This window comes from Schistocerca gregaria, chromosome 4 (assembly GCF_023897955.1).
Source record: "Schistocerca gregaria isolate iqSchGreg1 chromosome 4, iqSchGreg1.2, whole genome shotgun sequence".
In the NCBI taxonomy this organism is placed as follows: Eukaryota; Metazoa; Arthropoda; class Insecta; order Orthoptera; family Acrididae; genus Schistocerca; species Schistocerca gregaria.
In genome coordinates this window covers 692,534,826-692,555,311 of record NC_064923.1, presented here as the reverse complement: position 1 = coordinate 692,555,311, position 20,486 = coordinate 692,534,826, and the positions used below count along the sequence as shown (strand labels likewise).

At 43.4% G+C, this 20,486-nt stretch overlaps 1 protein-coding gene across 1 annotated transcript in view; it reads right to left on the bottom strand.

The window, feature by feature from the left end:
* The window catches only part of LOC126267453 (nephrin-like), a 943,456-nt gene that overhangs the window by 404,434 nt on the left and 518,536 nt on the right, over positions 1–20,486 (bottom strand). The gene's annotated exons all lie outside the window — the stretch shown is intronic.

The window sequence follows — 20,486 nt, the reverse complement described above, 5'->3', positions numbered from 1 at the left end:
GATCCCAGGGAAACCTAAATTTGGATGGCCGGTAGGCGATCTGAACCACAATCGCCTTGGGTACGAGTCTAATGCCATCTCACTCAGTATAACTAACTTGTTATCAAGACAAATCTTACCTTAGCGTTCCGCTACTTTCAAAGCATTTTAATTGTTCATGCCCTATATATTGATTAGTCAACGTTCTCACATGGTTGACTTCAACGAGCGCACTTTCCTTGGACTTCAGTTAATACTGCCGAGAAATTTGGAAACTGTGAACAGTAACTGTATCTGCAGTTCGCCTACAGAGCTCCATGAAAAAAGTTGCCTGTAGCATAAAACGAATATCTTAACAACTGAGGCACATAGAAAGATATTGCTGTGACGTAACAAGGCTGTAGCAAGATCAAGTAGCTTCTCTATGCATCCAAACCTTCACAGCTGCACACCATTTTACAAGCTGGATATACGGATCATATTTTCTTCGTTTCCTGCATTTCCGAGACCAACGACTGCCTATTCGGACCCCATACTACGGTCATTCCACACCTGTCCTCATTGTTACAAATTACTGAATTACTAGTTACGATAATTTAACGTTATCTTCTACTGTGCTGAATGATATTTGTACGTAAAGAATTTAAAAACCGTACTTTTCTTAGTAGCACATGAACTTTAAGTCAGTTTTGCTCATAGGCCACATAGAACGGAGTAACCAGAAAATGTATGTGACGTTTACCGAAGGTGTTTATCGAAGTTCATGACTGTTCGCCAACTATGGATCATTGCTCATTACACTAACTTCCAGAGAACCGTTTATTGTGTGGAGCAATAGGACGTAGTGACTAGGAAGGTGAGCGAATGTACACAGGCAGGTATTGGAATAGGTGTTAACTTAGTTTAGAGGAGGTTCATTGCTGTGGGTGGAAACATTGGAGAAGCTGGGTCGTTCGCGCCACAGAGAGCTGTCAAGGTTCTCGGCAAAAAATGGTCGCTAGGGAGATCTTTCGTAAATCATCTAGCTTCAACCTGCCCGTGAAAGGCATACTGCAGGGAATTCAGTGTGTTGAGTATTGGTGACGCAGCGGATACGGATCCCGTCAAGAACAATGAGTTAGAATCTATGGGGCCAAGTCATTCTGACCCCAGAGTGAGAATCAGACAATGGATTATGTTGTTATGCAAGCATTGTGTCTTCCTACCGCCACTTTAAACAGATATTAAGAAATAACATTGTTGCTATGAAGAAGTAATTTTCCAAGAAATTAGGACGGATGTAATGGCAAAAAGGGAAGCTGTGAAATCGTGACGCGACAGGTGTGAGGTTCACGAATAGCTCAGTCGCCAAGAGCATTATTTCGTATCTACTTAGTCTCTATTGATTTCCTTATTGTATGTGTAAACCTCTGTCTAAATGATACGGCCGCCTTGAAGTATTTCTCCAGTTTTACATGTATACTACAAAACCCAATATACGCTGCATGTCTTTTTCGTCTTTAATTCCAGCTGATAAGATTCGGAAGTCAAATCGAAATAACTGCTCAGTGAACCATACGTGAGAACGATAAACGTGAGGTTCTCCGGCGTACGGGCATCGTCTGTCCGCCGTGAATGTATGAACAGCGGATATAAGCATGGCGATACTTGTTATCTACATGTCATATGCAAGTGTCCAGACTGACACAGCTATGTGCAGTACAGCAAAATAAGCGCATGTTACTCAACTGTTCGCTCAGGTAAGGGAATAACAGCAGCTTACCTTACCGTACAGTTTATGGTGTGGTATAAGAAGCGTGTCTGCAGCTATCGACGCCAAAGTCGTTAGGTCTTACAGCCGATGCTATCATCAGTAACAAGAAACCACGTACCCAAGCAACATTATTAACAGACGGTGTTTCTAAGGTCAGCATGCCGGAGAGAATTCTTATAGAATAAGAAAAGAAGTTGAACACTTTCAAATAACCTTCGTACTAATGATACTTGTTTGTATAGAATGCTGATTCAAGAAGGTAATAGTATTACTTGCCTGGTCTATACACTATATCCCATTTGCCACGCAAGACGAATAGCTTCTTTGAGTGAAGTTATTATTACTTGAAATCACTGAAACTCGGTACGTAACCAAGAGCGTGATTATGTCATCTCATGACGTCACGCCGTCGTTATCAAAAGCGTAATCCTCCCCCTGCACCGAACTGGCCAGTCTGATTTTCCTTGTGAAGACGTTGACTCTTCCTCAATGAGATCAGAGGCTCTCCTTACCCGCAGGTAAAATACTGCCAAATTTGCTTCCTTCCTTGATTTGTGGTGGTTTATGTCCGTGGTTCAAATGGCTCTGAGCACTGTGGAACTTAACATCTGATGTCGTCAGTCCCCTAGAACGTAGAACTACCAAATAACCTAAGAACATCACACACTTCCATGCCCGAGGTAGGATTCAAACCTGCGACCGTAGCGGTCTCAATGTTCCAGACGGAAGCACCTAGAACCGCTCGGCCACACCTGCCGGTGTATCTCTTCAAACGGCGCAAATTCTTTCTCTTCTATAAACTGTCCTACAATAAAGAGTACAAAGAATGTGTGTCCTAATGAGGCACACAAAGCAAAGAGAATATAATTAACATCCTAGCACAGGCAAAGAGCTTATAGCTCACTCAAGGAAATTTAGTGGTATCAAACATAGGAGAAGGTCGGATAGTATCACGCACTTAACAATTTCTAGAATTATAATTTTTTTTCTGAAGTTTGTAGTGGAACATTCTTCACACTTAACAGTAGTATGTTACATTACTCAATAGAATTACAAAAGTCAATATGAACATTCTTTGTTGTCCTAGATGTTTTCCACCAGCTGCACTTTAGTCGTTTAAATTCTTGCGGATTTTGTACTGAATATGAAACTGTAATGTGTAAAATTGTCATTTATGTTACAAAATGTTTCAATGTGGCTGTAAACGGTCTTAGACGTTAGACTGAACTATGTACAACTTATATATATCTTGCTAGTTCAAAGTTTCTAAGCTGCGAAAACGTTGACTTGAATAAGATGAAATTTATAAGACAGACTTTGAGTTGAAGTGTTGAGTAGAACAGGCCTAAACATTGGTTTCATCTTCAGTACAACATCCATCACACATTATGACGTATAGACGAGCAAAATTCACATAGGTCCACATATCACGAATGTGGCATTGAATCCAGTCTTCATCGCGGGTTTCATGAACGTACAGTATTGTTCCCTATTCATCACTGAATGTTCTCGGAAGAAAATTTAGGTCCATGTTCTTATTAGAACTGTATACTTCTCAGTAACTTCTTTGATTGTTATATAAAAACTGTTTTCTTTCGCTTGTATCCTTCGTGTTATTTTCATTCCACTAACAGCGTTGCTTTTCTATCTGTGGCTGCGAAAGCAAAAAAAAAAAAAAAAAAAAAAAAAAAAGTGGCGTAAATTTCGTTTCTGTGCTATCTGTTTTGTCCGATACAACGCGACTATTCTGATTCTTAGTAGCTGGGCTACATATTGTCAGAGTATACAATATAGAAAATGTGCTTCCCGATCACATTAACGCCGGCCGCAGTGACCGAGCGGTTCTAGGCGCTTCAGTCTGGAACAGCGCGACCGCTACAGTCGCAGGTACGAATCCTGCCTCGGCCATGGATGTGTGAGATGTCCTTAGGTTAGTTATGTTTAAGTAGTTCTACGTTCTAGGGGACTGATGACCTCAGATGTTAATTCCCATAGTGCTCAGAGCCGTCAGAACCATTTGATCACATTAAATCGACCATTGGTTGAAATTCTGAATGATCAGCATTTGCCACATGTATTGCTCTGGGGCATGTACGAAGGGCGACAGTGAGTTTCTGGAAGATATCGACAGGGATGTGGAGAAAAGCCTACCCTAGTGCCCTGGCCAACTGCGCTAGTTCTATCGATTGAGGACCCTTGCCGTGAAAGGACTGATCGAGGTGGTCCCAAAGAGTCTCGATTGGTCTAAAATCTACATCTACATCTACATTTATACTTTGCAAGTCACCAAACTGTGTGTGGCGGAGAACACTTTAAGTGCCACTGTCATTTCCTCCGTTTTCTGTTCCAGTCGTGTATGGTTCGCGAGAAGAAAACTGCCAGAAAGCCTCAGTGCGCGCTCGAATCTCTCTGATTTTACACACTTGATCTCCTCGGGAGGTATAAGTATATTCGATATATATATTCGATGCAGAGCGCCTCTCTTGCAGAGTGTGCCACTTGAGGTTGCTAAACATTTCCGTAACGCTATCACGCTTACCAAATAAACCTGTGACGAAACGTGCCGCTCTTCTTTCGATCTTCTCTATCTCCTCTGTCAACCCGACCAGGTACGGATCCCACGCTGACGAGCCATACTCAAGTATAGGTCGCACGGGTGTTTTGTAAGCCACCTCCTTTGTTGATGGACACCATTTTCTCCCAATTAATCTCAACCTGGCACCCGCCTTACCAACAATTAATTTCATATGATCATTCTACTTCAAGTCGTTCCGTACGCATACTCCCAGATATTTTACAGAAGTAACTGCTACGAGTGTTTGTTCCGCTATCATATAATCATACAATAAAGGATCCTTCTTTGTATGTATTCGCAATACATTACATTTGTCTATGTTAAGGGTCAGTTGTCACTCCCTGCACCAAGCGCCTATCACCTGCAGATCTTCCTGCAATTTGCTGCAATTTTCTAATGGTGCAACGTCTCTGTATACTACAGCATCATCCGCGAAAAGCCGCATGAAAGTTCCGTCACTATCTACTAGGTCATTTATATATATTGTGAAAAGCAATGGTTCCATAACCCTCCCCTGTGGCACGCCACAGGTTACTTTAACGCCTGTAGACGTCTCTCCATTGAGAACAACATGTTGTGTTTTGTTTGCTAAAAACTCTTCAATCCAGTCACACAGATAGTCTGATATTCCGTAGTCTCTTACTTTATCAGGCGACAGTGCGGAAGTGTATCGAACGCCTTACGGAAGTCAAGAAAAATGGCATTTGTCTGGGAGCCTGTAAGTAATATTTTCTGGGTCTCATGAACAAATAAAGGGAGCTGTGTCTCACACGATCACTGTTTCCGGAATCCGTGTTGGTTCCTACAGAGTAGATTCTGGGTTTCCAGAAATGACATGATACGCGAGCAAAAAACATGTTCTAAAATTCTACAACAGATCGATGTCAGAGATTAGGCCTACAGTTTTGCACATTTTCTCGACGACCCTTCTTGAAAACTGGCACTACCTGTGCTCTTTTCCAATCATTTGGAACCTTCCGTTGATCTAGAGACTTGCGGCACACGGCTGTTAGAAGGTGGATCAAGTTCTGCCGGCCGGGGTGACCGAGTGGCTCTAGGCGCTGCAGTCTGAAATCGTGCGACCGCTACGGTCGCAGGTTCGAATCCTGCCTCGGGCATGGATGTATGTGATGTCCTTTGGTTAGTTAGGTTTACGTACTTCTAAGTTCTAGGGGACTGATGGCCTCAGCAGTTAAGTCCCATAGTGCTCAGAGCCATTTGAACCATTTTTTTGGGCAAGTGCTTCCGCGTACTCTGTGTAGAATCGAACTGGTATGCCATCAGGCTCAGTGGACTTTCCTCTGTTGAGTGATTTCAGTTGCTTCCGGGGAGTCTGGGGCCAGGAGAGAGTGGAAAACTCAACCTCGACCTCTTAGAACGACGCACGTGCACTGTGAGATGTGTAGACACGTTGAACTGTCCTGCTGGTAGATGCCATCGTGCATAGGAAAACCAAAGGGTTCGTAGCGGTGGACAAGGTCCGCAAGGATAGATGTGTACTTCTGTTGGTGTATTGCAGCTTCCAGAGTGACTACGTCACTGAGGGATTGCCACGGAAACATTCCCCAGATCATAAAGCACGCAGGGAATTCGCCCTTGGGCATTTCAAGCCGTACACGCCAACGGCCATGTGTGCGATGGAGCATAGAAGGTGATTCATCTGGAAAGGTCACCTGTCGCCACTCAGGGGACGTCCAGTTGCGGGTGCAAAATCCAGCCTTCATCACTGATGAACGGCAGTCAGCATGGATCTATGAAAGAGACACCTGCTGCGGAGGCCCATACCTAGCAACGTTGGCTTAAGGGTCGTCGAAGAGACTCTGTTGGTAGTCCTCTGGTTCCCGTGCACGGACAGTTGCTCAACAGTTACACGTCTGTTCACCTGCACAATTCTCCTCAACCTCGTTCACCCAAGTCATTTATGGACCGTCGCACACCGCAGGTCACACCGGTTTTGTACAGCGCCATTTCACCATGAACACATTAGACATTAACCACGGCGGCATAGTTTATTAACTTACCCGTTTTGGAAATGCTTCCACCCTTGGCCCTGCTGTTTTGGACGTCAGATTAATCGCTCCGTTTTCACGTTACAACTGCGACTGCACTATTTTACGACACCCCAGGTCCCGGCGGAGGTTCGAGCCCTCCTTCGGGCATAGGTATGTGTGTTTGCCCTTAGGATAATTTAGGTTAAATAGTGTGTAACCTTAGGGACTGATGACCTTAGCATTTAAGTCCCATAAGATTTAACACACATTTGAACATTGTTTGAACGAGACCCCAAGATGTTTTATATACCATCCACTGCTACTGCTGCTAACTGTCTCCCGTGGGTGGTATTTTCAAAGTGACGTCGAACGTTGGCGGTGGTTACATTAATGTGACTGAACTGTCAGATATCATGTATCTTAAGACGGAATAAGATTATAATATTACTAAACAGCAAACAAAACATAAAACTCCAAAGCTAAGTTCATGCACCTAAAAAGTCACCACAAACAAGTAAGTTGTTGTCGTTCCGAAACGCACTGTTGTTTTGATTCCAAATCGCGTAAACGCTCTTGTACCTCCATAGTTCACCCTGCAATGGCGTGGTAGATACTTCCGCTACCGTTAGACTTTAGAAACTTCTATTTCCCAATAACATCCTTTGTCTAATGATACCAAACCTTCCTCTCAGCCTTAGCTTCAGAAGAAGTTTCCATGAAAATGCAGCTGTAGTACAATACAATACTGAGTGGACGTGGCTCATGAACTATGGGAAAATCGTAAAAGAGGAGCACCAAGGCTTCTGAGTTGTATTACAAAAGGAAACTGCTAATTAAGTTGACTGATAAACAAAGGAATTAGGAGGATCTCAGCAGTCAGTAATGGAGGGAATATATGGGAATTTACACTACCGGCCATTAAAATTCCTACACAAATAAGAAATGCAGATCATGAACGGGTATTCATTGGACAAATATATTATACTAGAACTGACATGTGATTTCATTTTCACGCAATTTGGGTGCATAGATCCTGAGAAATCCGTACCCAGAACAACCACCTCTGGCCGTAAAAACGGCATTGATACGCCTGGGCATTGAGTCAAACAGAGCGTGGATGACGGGTATAGGTACAGCAGCCCATGAAACTTCAACACGATACATACAGTTCATCAAGCGTAGAGACTGGCGTATTGTGACGAGGCACTTACTCGGACACCATTGAAAAGACGTTTTCAATTGGTGAGAGATCTGGAGAATGTGATGGCCAGAGCAGCAGTCGAACATTTTCTGTACCCAGAAAGGTCCGTACAGGACCTGGAACATGCGGTCGTGCATTATCCTGTTGAAATGTAGGGTTTTGCAGGGATAGAATGAAGGGTAGAGCCACGGGTCGTAAGACATCTGAAATGTAACGTCCAATGTTCAAAGTGCCGTCAATGCGAACAAGAGGTGACCGAGACATGTTATCAATGGCACCCCATACCATTACGCCGGGTGACGAATACACGCTTCCAATGTGCGTTTACCGCGATGACGCCAAACACGGATGCGACCATCATGATGCTGTAAACAGAACCTGGATTCATCCGAAAAAAATGAGGTTTTACCATTCGTGCACCCACGTTCGTCGTTGAGTACACCATCGCACACGCTCCTGTCTGTGTTGCAGCGTCTAGGGTAACCGCAGCCATGGTCTCTGAGCTCATAGACCATGCTGCTGCAAACGTCGTCGAACTGTTCGTGCAGATGGTTGTTGTCTTGCAAACGTCCCCATCTGGTGACTCAGGGATCGAGGCGTGGCTGCACAATCCGCTACAGCCATGCGGATAAGATGCCTGTCATCTCGACTGCTAGTGATACGAGGCCTTTGGGATCCAGCACGGCATTCCGTATTACCCTCCTGAACTCACCGATTCCATATTCTGATAACAGTTATTGGATCTCGACCAACACGATCAGCGGTGTCGCGATACGATAAACCGCAATCGCGATAGGCTACATTCCGACCTTTATCCTAGTCGAAAACGTGATGGTACCCATTCTCGTCCTTAGACGAGGCATCACAACAAGTTTTCACCAGGCAAAGCTGGTGAACTGCTGTTTGTATATGAGAAATCGGTTTGAATCTTTCCTCGTGTCAGCACGTTGTAGGTGTCGCCAACGGCGCCAAACTTTTGTGAATACTCTGGAAAGCAGATCAGTTGCATATCACAGCATCTTCTTCCTGTCAGTTAAATTTCGCGTCTGCAGCACGTCATCGTCGCGGTGTAGTAATTGTAATGGCCAGTAGTGTAGAAGAAGGGTTAGGATTTGTATTAAGATACCACGGAGTTGTCACCTCCATTACTATACGGATGATCTTATACAATTTAGAGTTTGTGTACCTTGTCTATGAAGGTAGCTATTTATTGCCTGCAGAGGTAACAATCTAGGAAATCTTAGTTCAATAGGGATTTGAAATCCACTTCTGCACAATGTGAGTGCAAAATGTTAACGACTGTCCTACTTATACACGAAGATAGAGTTGATTAATGCATCGGTTGTACGCGCAGGCTGTAAATTTAATAAGAGTAGCAAATGGAGGCAGGCATATTAGTACTTAACTTCTGCCATTGACTTGGTCTTTAGGTATGCAGCACAAGCTCAGACTCTACAAGAATAGGAAAAGATATCAGCCTGATTCTTTACAGAGGAACTCTCCTGGCATTGCCATTAAAGACTTAGAGAACCCAGAGAAAAAGGAAATCTACAGCTGGACGGGGATTTCACTTCCAGTCTAAAGGAGTCTGAATCGCAACCACTCCGCGACCACCGAAGCAATATTTCCTGTTTGTACACGTTTCATTCATCAGTCCCGTTGTTAATTACGGCCTACTACGATTTCCATCGTGTTCCAATCTGTTAACGAAGTTGGTACTACAAGCTCCTGTGAACAGTATTGAATTCTCACAGTGGAATGGATCAGTTTTATTCAGATACGATACCCCAGCAGACAATAACTGCGAAACGATAAACGGACTGTCAAAAGACTCTATAAAAATGATCCTGCCCATGACTTTTGGCTGACAAATTCGGAAATATTAAGAGCTTTGAGATCTCGTAACCTTAACGTTGGTAGATGAAACTGCCTATCGTAAGTGTCAACGTCCAAGTTAGTGTATTTTGCTTTTAGTATCAGCTACTCGCGAGCAGTCCTTGCTATGATATCTGTGCCCAACAGTCGATATCCGTGTAGACATTTCTGGCTCCGCTAAGATGGTTTGTCTTAACTATGGGCTTTGAGGTGAGCGGTGGCACTGAAAATGAGAGATGTAGTCGTGTGAGCAGATAGCGTGACTTGTGGTATTGAAGATGAATAAAGAATTCCTTCTTCATTGTAGATTCCACTTTCCTCGCTTCTTGTCTCTTCCATGATGGCTTCTCTGAATTATACTGAGAAGCACGGAGAAGGTGAGACTGTAATGAGAATGGTGAAGAGCATTTCTCTGTGGAAGATGGAGGGAAAGAAGGTAATATTTGCTGCAAATGCGTTCTCGGATAGTCACATTCACGTTAGGGCGTCTTATTACACCGAATCTTTATGAGTAACAAAACGGGACTTCAGGTTTCGATTAGTGTAGGACTCTTCTGTTCTGTCTATACAGTGTATTCGATTTGCAACTGAGGTGCATAAATACGTTCTTTATTCACCCAACTTTCTTCCCGTTTCTGTTGGTTTTACGAGTACATAGTACATGAAATCTGCGGTTTACAGTGACATAATTACCATATGGTTGTTTGAACTCTTATTCTGTGTATTCATGTGAAACGATTGGCTATTGGGTTCGAGTATTTATCACGAGATACGAAAACTCTTTTGTCTATTCGCACACTGTTCTCTCACTAAATCCAGGCCATGTTAGAAATTAGTCATTGTACTCGCATGCTCCATGCCTTTTATTTCAGTTACTATAATTTCTCTCGTTCAGATGGCTCTGAGCACTATGGGATTTAACTTTTGAGGTCATCAGTCCTCTAGAACTTAGAACTACTTAAACCTAACTAACCTAAGGACATCACACATATTCATGCCCCAGGCAGGATTCGAACCTGCGACCGTAGCGGTCGCGCGGTTCCAGACTGTAGCACCTAGAACCGCTCGGCCACTCCGGCCGGCTTTCTCTCCTTGTGTTAGAAATAATTTTTCCTTGTATAATCGTAGCTGCGTCACTCACTTGTTTAGTAAAACTATTTTAACTTATGTGTTGTAATTTAGGACCTAGTAAATGTTATTTTGTTTTGTTCAGTCACATCTTTGTAGTATGTCACGAACGTTTATTATTCATTTATGTTCTTCTATGTACAACTGTTGTAATTTATCTATAAATTAGTTAATGTGTCACATATTACATAGCATGTGCACTGAAATAATGCCACTTGTTTTATTCCTAATTCTAACATTAATATTTTTCATTTCTGGAAACGGAGATACTCTGTACATGCACCATTTGATTCAACCAAATATGGCTGTGCTGCACGTTTATCTCTGTACCTGATGATGACGTAACAGCCTAAAATCGGTTCGTGTAGCAAATAATAAATATTGCATGAAACTACACAAGTGCTGTGTGTGTTTCACTCATGATATACAAATACATATTTGTACAGGGTTTGTATAAAGAGAATCAGGATAAGTTTCGCGAAAATAGATTTGAGTTATTGCTACAATGCCTCAACATCCCACAAAGTATAGCCCTTGGGTGTCGACACACTCTCGCCATTGGGATTCCACGAAGTCCATAAGGATACGCGTGCAATCTTCTTTGGCGGCACTTTGGGTCCTACGGTGTGTCCTTTGAGGGAGAATTTCCCCTTTGTAAAAAGGAAAGAGTCTCCCGGTCCCATGTCGGGACTGAATAAGCGTCGTGATGTCGTTCACCGTCAGATAGTCGGTGACCTTGGACCAGGCGTAGCTGGGTGCATTGCCGTGATGAAGTTTCCAATTTCCGGCGATGCCAGGCCTCGTAACCGGCTGCTGTGCACCGTCATAAGTAACAGTAGCGTCTACGACCATGCCCCCACTTAACCGATGGTCTGAAATCAACACTCCAGTAACATAACGCACGTTGTCTTCGGTTCTTGGTGTTAACTGTTGTCCAGAGCGGTTTTCCTCCTCCCCACTTTCTCGGTAACCTTTAAAGAGTTTGTGCCATTTTAAAACTGCAGTTTGTGGCATGCTTTCGTCCCTGAGCTCTTGGCGAATCATGGACAACGTTTCAGTACCCAGTTTCCCCAGTCCACTACAAAATTTGTTGGCGTACCGTTGCTAAATCATTCGCTACGTTTTGAGCCTTTTACCGAGTAGCTCGACAGTTTCCACTACAAGTATGATCTCGTCTGAACGAAGACTCGCAGAAGACTACCTCTTGGCACATGTGCACATGTTGAGGGTCACATCCCCCGCACTGAGCATGCACAGTGCAATTGCGCTGTGACATACACTTACTGGAGGAAAAAGTTGTTCGCAATACTTTTTATACAGACTCTGCATGTTGCATATTGACGATAAGCCTTACGGCGAAACAGTTATAAATTATTCAGTAATGGGATCTTACTGTGATCTTTTCCCTTTAGTTCGCCTGTTTCTTGAACGAGAAATTGTCTAAGATATAAAACCTCTATGTAACTTGAATGTACTTGCGAAACTTTTAGTGAAATTTCTCAGGCTCCACTTTTCGCCCATATTATGGGACCACCGCCGACTGTGGCAAGTTCTGTTCAATTTCTACGAATATTCGATATTATAAAATTCTTTGTAAGAAAGTATTCTAAATTAATGAGCCAAGCATGCTCATTGCACATGTTTTGACTATAACATAGGGAATAAGAAATTATTTGGAATATAAAGTGATAGTTCTTTTCGTAACAGACTTAATTATTACGAAGAATTAAGTTATGCAGATGCCTGATTTAACAGTTGACCATGCCGAGACTGACTTTGGTAATGTATACATGAAATGAAGTGAGACTGCATTACAACAGGGCGCGCATGGTAGCAGCGTGGTCTACGACACATTGCCACGGTTCGCGCGGCTCCCCCCGTCGGTGGTTAGAGTCCTCTCTCGGCCATGGGTGTGTGTGTATTGTCCTTAGAGTAAGTTAGATGCTCACGTAATTTCAATTGTAAAAGACAGACAGCTTACGTAGCCACGTCCAAAAATCATACTACGTCTTGAATAAAAGCAGAATGCTTAAAAACTATCCAACCAACTTAAAAATTGCTGATATACAGACACTTCTCCTGTAGTAGTTTAAGCGTAATTCGTCCGGCACAAGCTTTTCATTCTTAGTTCTGCTTTTCTTCGCCACGGCACTAGGAGGCGAACCCAGCACCCCAATCGCCTTTTACGAATGCCCAGAACTCATTTGGTAGCAGGATGTGGGCATTTAGGGTCCTTCTGGATGTCCGCCTCTATGTCGGACTTAAACCTTGACAGCAAGGCCGAAGTATATTACTCCATGCGTTAGAACACCACGGTGGAAATATTTGACAATTAATCACTTCTGTTTAAACAATTAACAGCATGAGAAAATCAACATTTGTTAATTTACAGCGGTCAAAATATAGAAATGCACTGATGAGCAAAACTTAACAACAAAATTAACTTTCGGATGACGCTTCGCTGCCAAGGAACCATGCTCGATGGAACTTGGACCAGTCGCGGAAGGAACTGCTGCAGTATAGCACAGAAAGTAAGTGAAACAAATATGCCCAGAAAAGACCATAATACGTTACTGGGTGCATTACGTGCTCCTAACTCTTTCCATAAGAGGGTACGTTCAGCATTGTCGAACATTATGGTTTTGATGGGTCATGTGTGTGGCACACTGTTGCTAATGTTGCATGGGCGTACTGCCCTCCAAATCCTGAAACAAGTTACACTCACGGATCAACGTTGTTTTGACACTGTAACCCTCCCCTTTGTGCTTCATTTCGGTGTTGCATATCGGCTAAGACTTCAGTTTTGTGCCGGACGGCGTGGCCGAACGGTTCTAAGTGCTACAATCTGGATCCGCGCGACCGCTACGGTTGCAGGTTCGAATCCTGCCTCGGGCATGGATGTGTGTGATGCCCTGAGGTTAGTTTGGTTTAAGTAGTTCTAAGTTCTAGCGGACTGATGACCTCAGAAGTGAAGTCCCATAGTGCTCAGAGCCATTTGAACCATTTGAGCTTCAGTTTCTTGGATGGCAGTGAGCGACCACATCGAACAACACAGGTGCAGGAGCTCTTAGAACGAGAGGATATTCGGCGAATGATTGGCCTACCCGTTCCTCCCGAATTAAATCCCATCTGCACGTGTGGATAGGTTTGGGAGACGCAGTTGCAGCACATGAAGATGCATTTACGACCATCTACAAGCTGTCAACCGTTTGGTCGAGGAATGGGACGCCCTGCCACAGGAATTCCTTACCAACGTTCTGACGAGTGTGGAATCACGGTGCAGAGATTCCATTGCCATGTATGGTAAACGCACGCACTATTAAGAACTATATCCAGTAGCTTGTAATGTTTAGGGGAACATAAATCGCCATGACATACTTGTAATTATTGTCTTTAAATCGGAGTGTCTTCCGTCTAAGTCTCACTGCGTATTTCTATCCATTATCTTCTGCACTATACAGAAGCACTTCTTTCTACGTATGGTGTAACTTTCATCGAGATATGTTACACCATATGACACATCATGCGAAAGATAGTTTCACCATTAAGTTTTGAACACCGGAGTATATTCGGTATTTTAACCCTAACAGCTGAAGTTTCCACTCGAACTCGTCACAATTATTATAGCTCCATTTTATCACTTTCACTATGAGTAGTGTAATTTGCTTGTTCCTCAAAAAAAAAAAAAAAACATGAAAGTTTTACTCAGATATGGAGAGCTGCGTCAAACCAGTCTTTGGACCGAAGAGCAAAGCAAGATGGTGTTCAGTAATTACCGTTACTTACAGGGTGGCGCACGAAATGTGTTACCATTTTGTTTTTGAATATAAACTTTATTGTCAATACAGTCTGAAACGAGTTTATACTACAATGAAAAGCCGTCCATGGAGATTTGTTCTAACTCAACACAAGCTCAATATGTCCACCATTTCGTTTCCTAACTTCCTTCAAACGAACACTGAAGTTAGTGATTACCGTACGGCACATGTCTTCCGTAATTACACAGCAATCTTGAAGAATAAGTCTTCTAAGCTCCCTTAAATCACGTGGATGTTTGGCGAAACATATTTCCTTTAGGTGCCTCCCCAAAGAAAAAAGTCACATGGATTGAGGTCTGGACTATTGGGGGCCAATTATGTCCGTCATTGAAGCGACCTGGAAACCTGAGTTAAATGAGCTGCTTCTCAAAATGCTCGTGTAAAAACTCCAACACAGTGTTTGCAGTATGTAGCATTGCTTCATCCTGCATGAACCACTGCATGTTGAAGGGCAAGGCAGTAACAAGAAGCTGTGGAATGAAGCTATAGCGAAGCATGCTCAAATAACGCTCGCTGTTCACAGTTTCTTCAAAGAAAAAGGGTCCAATATGTCCGTGACAGAAAATTGCTGCCCACGCTGTAATCCTTGGAGCATAATGTTGTCGTTCATGAAGCACTTTTGGGTTTTCAGCGGCTCAAAAGCGTACATTTTGTTTGTTAACCACACCGTCTAAATGAAAATGGTCCTCGTCTGAAAATCAAATGTTGTTGAGAGTTTCTTCCCTATACTCCGCCCACTAAGCAAACAGTAGTCTCTGCTGCTTGTGTTCTTCAGTGAGCTTCTGTACACAGGTCATCTTGTATGGGTACATATGGAGGTCACTTTTCAGAATGCATTGAACGGAGCGTCTGGATATTCCCAGTTGCACTGCTGCGTTTCTACACAATTTTCCGAGACTTCTCTGTACTCGAACCGCTTCAATATTCTCCGGCGAACAAACAGGCTTAGGCCGAGGTCGCTTCGCTTCCAATACTGTTCCTTCCTGTACAGATTTATCGTACAACCTGTGGATGCTCTTCTTGCAAGGGACCCATCGTGTTATACATTGTCGAAAACGCCTCTGAGTCACAACAAGGCTTTTCGTTTCATGAAAAAGTAACACAATTGCCAATCGTTGTTGTGTCATAAGTCTTCCATTTTCAGCCATTGCTGCTTACTAGTCTCTTAGCGCAGTATCGTGAATTACACGTCATTTCGTAATTCATTTGTTTTTCCAAGCTTGGCTGGTACTGCTGTAGAGATCCCAGCGCGATATCTAATGTGCGTTCTAAATTGTGAGAGAAACAATTGGCAAAACATTTCGTGCGCCATCCTGCATTATTCACTCGCAAGTGGCAACGGTAATGACTTGAGCCACTCTTACTGCAAAAGTGATAGTTTTATAGCTACTCATCAAAGTACTTAATCGTATTACTAATCAATATCTTTCCTGTCCTAACAATCCCTTTCTTTACATGGACTGGCACTACGCACTGGCATTAAAAATAATTGTGTGCGCTTGAATAAAGAACGACATCCCAGTCTCAACACTACAGAACCCAACGACTGCCATTTACCAAAGAATGGCCCCGGTAGGTAGCGTACGTTGCAAGCTGAATCTGCATTAGATTCATAGCTCCTGAATTGGAGACTATATGGAAAGAGAGTTTTTCATTGACATTCTATCTAGATCCGAATCCCACTCCAGCTACTGCCGGGTCTTGGTGCTGATGAGTCCTCTCCATTTGGCTCAGTCCTCCCACCACTTGTCTTCCTCCACTTGCTGCCAGGTCACACCTCTCCTTTCTGCAGATAATCTCACTCCCATTATCAACCTTGTTCTTGGGCGCCCTCTAGGTCTTTTCCCATCAATCTTTAGTTCTTCCATAATTTTGGGGAGTCTCTGCCCATGCATCCTCTTAACATGCCCATACCATCTTAAGCTCTTTCTTTCAATTTCTTCTCTTATACTTTATTGTTTAAGGTCCTTTCTAATCTCTACATTCCTTACTTTGCCCATTCTTGTTTTTCCCTTAACTGCTCTGAGAAATTTCATTTCCCCTGCTTGCAGTCTGCTCCAGTCCCTTTCTGTCATTGTCCATGTTTCTCCACCATAGGTGACAATAGGGATGTAATAATTCTTATACATAAGGAGTTTTCCTCTTTCTGTAACTTCATTATTCCAAATCAGATGTTTTATTGTTTGGTAGAAATTGCCTCCCTTCCGTAACCTCCCATTAATTTCGTTAGTTATTCTTCCATCGCCGGCCGCGGTGGTCTCGCGGTTCTAGGCGCGCGCAGTCCGGAACCGTGTGACTGCTACGGTCGCAGGTTCGAATCCTGCCTCGGGCATGGATGTGTGTTATGTCCTTAGGTTAGTTAGGTTTAAGTTGTTCTAAGTTCTAGGGGACTGATGACCACAACTGTTAAGTCCCATAGTGCTCGGAGCCATTTAGCCATATTCTTCCATCACTAGATATTTCACTCCCTAAATAAGTGAAACTTTCAACCACTTTGAGGGGTTCTCCATTCAAGGTAATATTTCCGTTGATCCCTTTCTCTCTTCCAAATACCATTAGTCCACTCTTATCTTTATTTATTTTTAATTCATACCTTTTCATTATTTCCTTCCACGCATCAAGCTGTAACTGTACATCTACCTCTTTATCACCCCATATTACCATATCATCTGCAAAAATCATCTTTTTCTCTTTTTATTTTACAATATCTTTAGCTGCGCTATTCATTCTCTCCATCACAACATTAAAAAGTGCAGGAGTTAGAACACTTCCTTGCTTACGTCCTTGTCTTATTTCGAAGTATTCACAGTTCCCCAATTGTGTTCTAATTCCACAATTGTGTCCTCTGTACATTGTCTTTATAACATTAATCTATCCATCTTCTATATACGAGGGTTGTTTTTTTAAGTAAGGGCCGTTTTTATTTTTTTAAAGATAGAAATACTTTTGTAAAACAACTTTTATTTTCTGATTCTACACACTTTTACCTATTTTTCTACATAGTTGCCTTGTTTATTTAAGCACTTGTCATACCGTAGAACTAAGTTTTTAATTCCCTCTTCAAAGAATTCAGCCGCCTGCTCCGACAGCTAAGAGTTCACGGCCGCTTTCACTTCATCGTCGTCATTGAAGCGCTGCCCGCCAAGATGGTGTTTCAGGTACCGGAAAAGGTGAAAATCTCTAGGAGCAAGTTCGGGGCTGTATGGTGTATGGTCCAAAACTTCCCACCCAAAGAATCAATCAAATCTCGAGTCTTTTGAGAATTGTGAGGCCTAACGTTATAGAGCAGGAGCAAAACTTCTTTTGTCAGGATGCCGCGCCTTTTGTTTTGAATTGCTCTGCGGAGCTTCTTTAGAGTTGCACAGTAGGCATCTGAGTTGATTGTCGTTCCTCGTGGCATAAAGTCCACTAGCAAAACACCGCGCTGGTCCCCGAATACAGTTGCCATAATCTTGCGCTTTGACAGCGTCTGTTTGGCTTTGACCTTGACGGGTGCGGTTGTGTGTCGAATTCCATCGATTGCTTTCGGGAGTGATATGGGATACCACGTTTCATCTCCAGTGACAATTTGACTCAACATGGCATCCCCTTCTTCCTCGTAACGAATCAAAAAGTCCAATGAAGTCGCAAATCTCTTCCCTTTGTGGTCCTCTGTGAGGAGTCTGGGTACCCACCGAGAACGCAGTTTCTTAAAGTTTAGGTTTTCAGACACAATTTTGTACAAAACCGATCTTGAAACTTGTGGAAATTCCAAAGAAAGAATGGAAATTGTGAATCTTCTGTCCTCACGAATCTTTGTTTCGACTGCAGCCACCAAATCATCAGTGATCACAGAGCCCCGGCCTGAGCGCTCTTCGTCACGGACGTTTTGACGGCCATTTTGAAACTCTCTAACCCATTGACGCACTTTACCTTCACTCACTGCATTCGAGCCACAAACTTCTCTGAACTGACGATGAATTTTTGCAGCTGATAGGCTTCTCGGGGTCAAAAAACATATCACTGACCGTGTCTCACACGCGGTGGGCGATTCAATAATCGTAAACATTGTAAAGTAGCACAGTGATGCGTACACGTCAGCTACAGAGCTGCAACTTGCATCAGTTTGAACGGGAAGGATGCCGGCAAGTGGCGCGGTGGCTTGTTGCGGCGTTCGCGCGAACTACGGGACTTTATGCGCGATCGGCCCTTACTTAGAAAACAACCCTCGCATATCTTCTTCATTTCTTCCCAGAGTCTTTTCCTGTAAACTAAGTCATATGCCTTTTCTATGTCTATAAAAACCATTATCACCCTTTTTTATACTCCCAACTTATTTCCATCAGTTGACGGATAGAAAATATCATGTCGATCGGATTCTTCCTTTCCTAAGCCCATGCTGTTCTTCACTCAGCTCCTTTTCTATCTTTTCACTTAATCGATTTAGTAAAATTCTTTCAAAAATCTTGGCTGTATGACTCATAAGGGTATTTCCTCTGTAGTTTTTACATAATCTTTTATTGCCTTTCTTGAAGATGGGAACAATGTCTCCTGTTCTCCAGTCGTCAGGTATTGTACTATTTCTCCACACGCTTGATAGTACTCTATACAGCCACTGCATTCCCACTGGGCCTGCTGCTCTTATCATGTCCACTGATACATCATCAGGTCTTGGGGCTTCCCCCCCTCCCCCCCTCCCCCCACCAATTCATCATCTTAACAGCATTTTTCCATTTCTTCCCGTCTAATTTGTCCTAATTCTGCTTCCAAACTTCTCTTAATTTCTCCATTATTTGACATTCTGATGCATTGCATTCTGAATCCTTGTCATACATCATGAATGCTCCGCTGATAGAATGTGTAGCCACGCAGATGACGATATTAACATCGAGTCGCAGTATTTGTACGTCACAGAAGCAACCGAGTCACAGCCTGAGGAAGGAGCCAACCAACAGTGCAGGTAGTGACCGGAAGACACCCAGCCTTCTGCGAGGACCGCAGTCGGTAGGCTTCTACATCTACATCCATACTCCGCAAGCCACCTGGCGGTGTGTGGCGGAGGGTGTCTTGAGAACCTCTATCGGTTCTCCCCTCTATTCCATTCTCATATTGTTCTTGGAAAGAAGGATTGTCAGTATGCTTCTGTGTGGGCTCTAATCTCTCTGATTTTATCCTCATGGTCTCTTCGCGAGATATACGTAGGAGGGAGCAATATACTCCTTGAGTCTTCGGTGAAGGTATGTTCTCGAAACTTTAGCAAAAGCCCGTACCTAGCTACTGAGCGTCTCTCCTGCAGAGTCTTCCACTGGAGTTTATCTATCATCTCCGTAACGCTTTCGCGATTGCTAAATAATCCTGTAACGAAGCGCTCTGCTCTCCGTTGGATCTTCTCTATCTCTTCTATCAACCCTATCTGGTACGGATCCCACACTGCTAAGCAGTATTCAAGCAGTGGGCGAACAAGCGTACTGTAACCTACTTCCTTTGTTTTCGGATTGCATTTCCTTAGGATTCTTCCAATGAATCTCAGTCTGGCATCTGCTTTACCGACGATCAACTTTATATGATCATTCCATTTTAAATCACTCCTAATGCGTACTCTCAGATAATTTATGGAATTAACTGCTTCCAGTTGCTGACCTGCTATTTTGTAGCTAAATGATAAGGGACCTATCTTTCTATGTATCCGCAACACATTACACTTGTCTACATTGAGATTCAGTTGCAATTCCCGGCACCATGCGTCAATTCGCTGCAGATCCTCCTGCATTTCAGTACAATTTTCCATTGTTGCAACTTCTCGATACACCACAGCATCATCCGCAAAAAGTTCAGAGAACTTCCGATGTCATCCACAAGGTCATTTATGTATATTGTGAACAACAACGGTCCTATGACACTCCCCTGCGGCACACCTGAAATCACTCTTAGTTCGAAAGACTTCTGTCCATTGAGAATGACATGCTGCGTTCTGTTATCTAGAAACTCTTCAATCCATTCATGCTCCTCGAATGTAATGGAAGTGGTGACACCTGCTGGTCGACGAGCCTACGGCAGCTGCCACGTGGCGGCAGCACAGAAATTGCCGCTGGTAAGCGCCTGCGCGAGCCGCCTCGGTCTGCGACCGCCGCGCCCACAGCCACCGCGTAACCAGAAGCTCGCCCGTGGCCCGGGTGACAGGCGACTT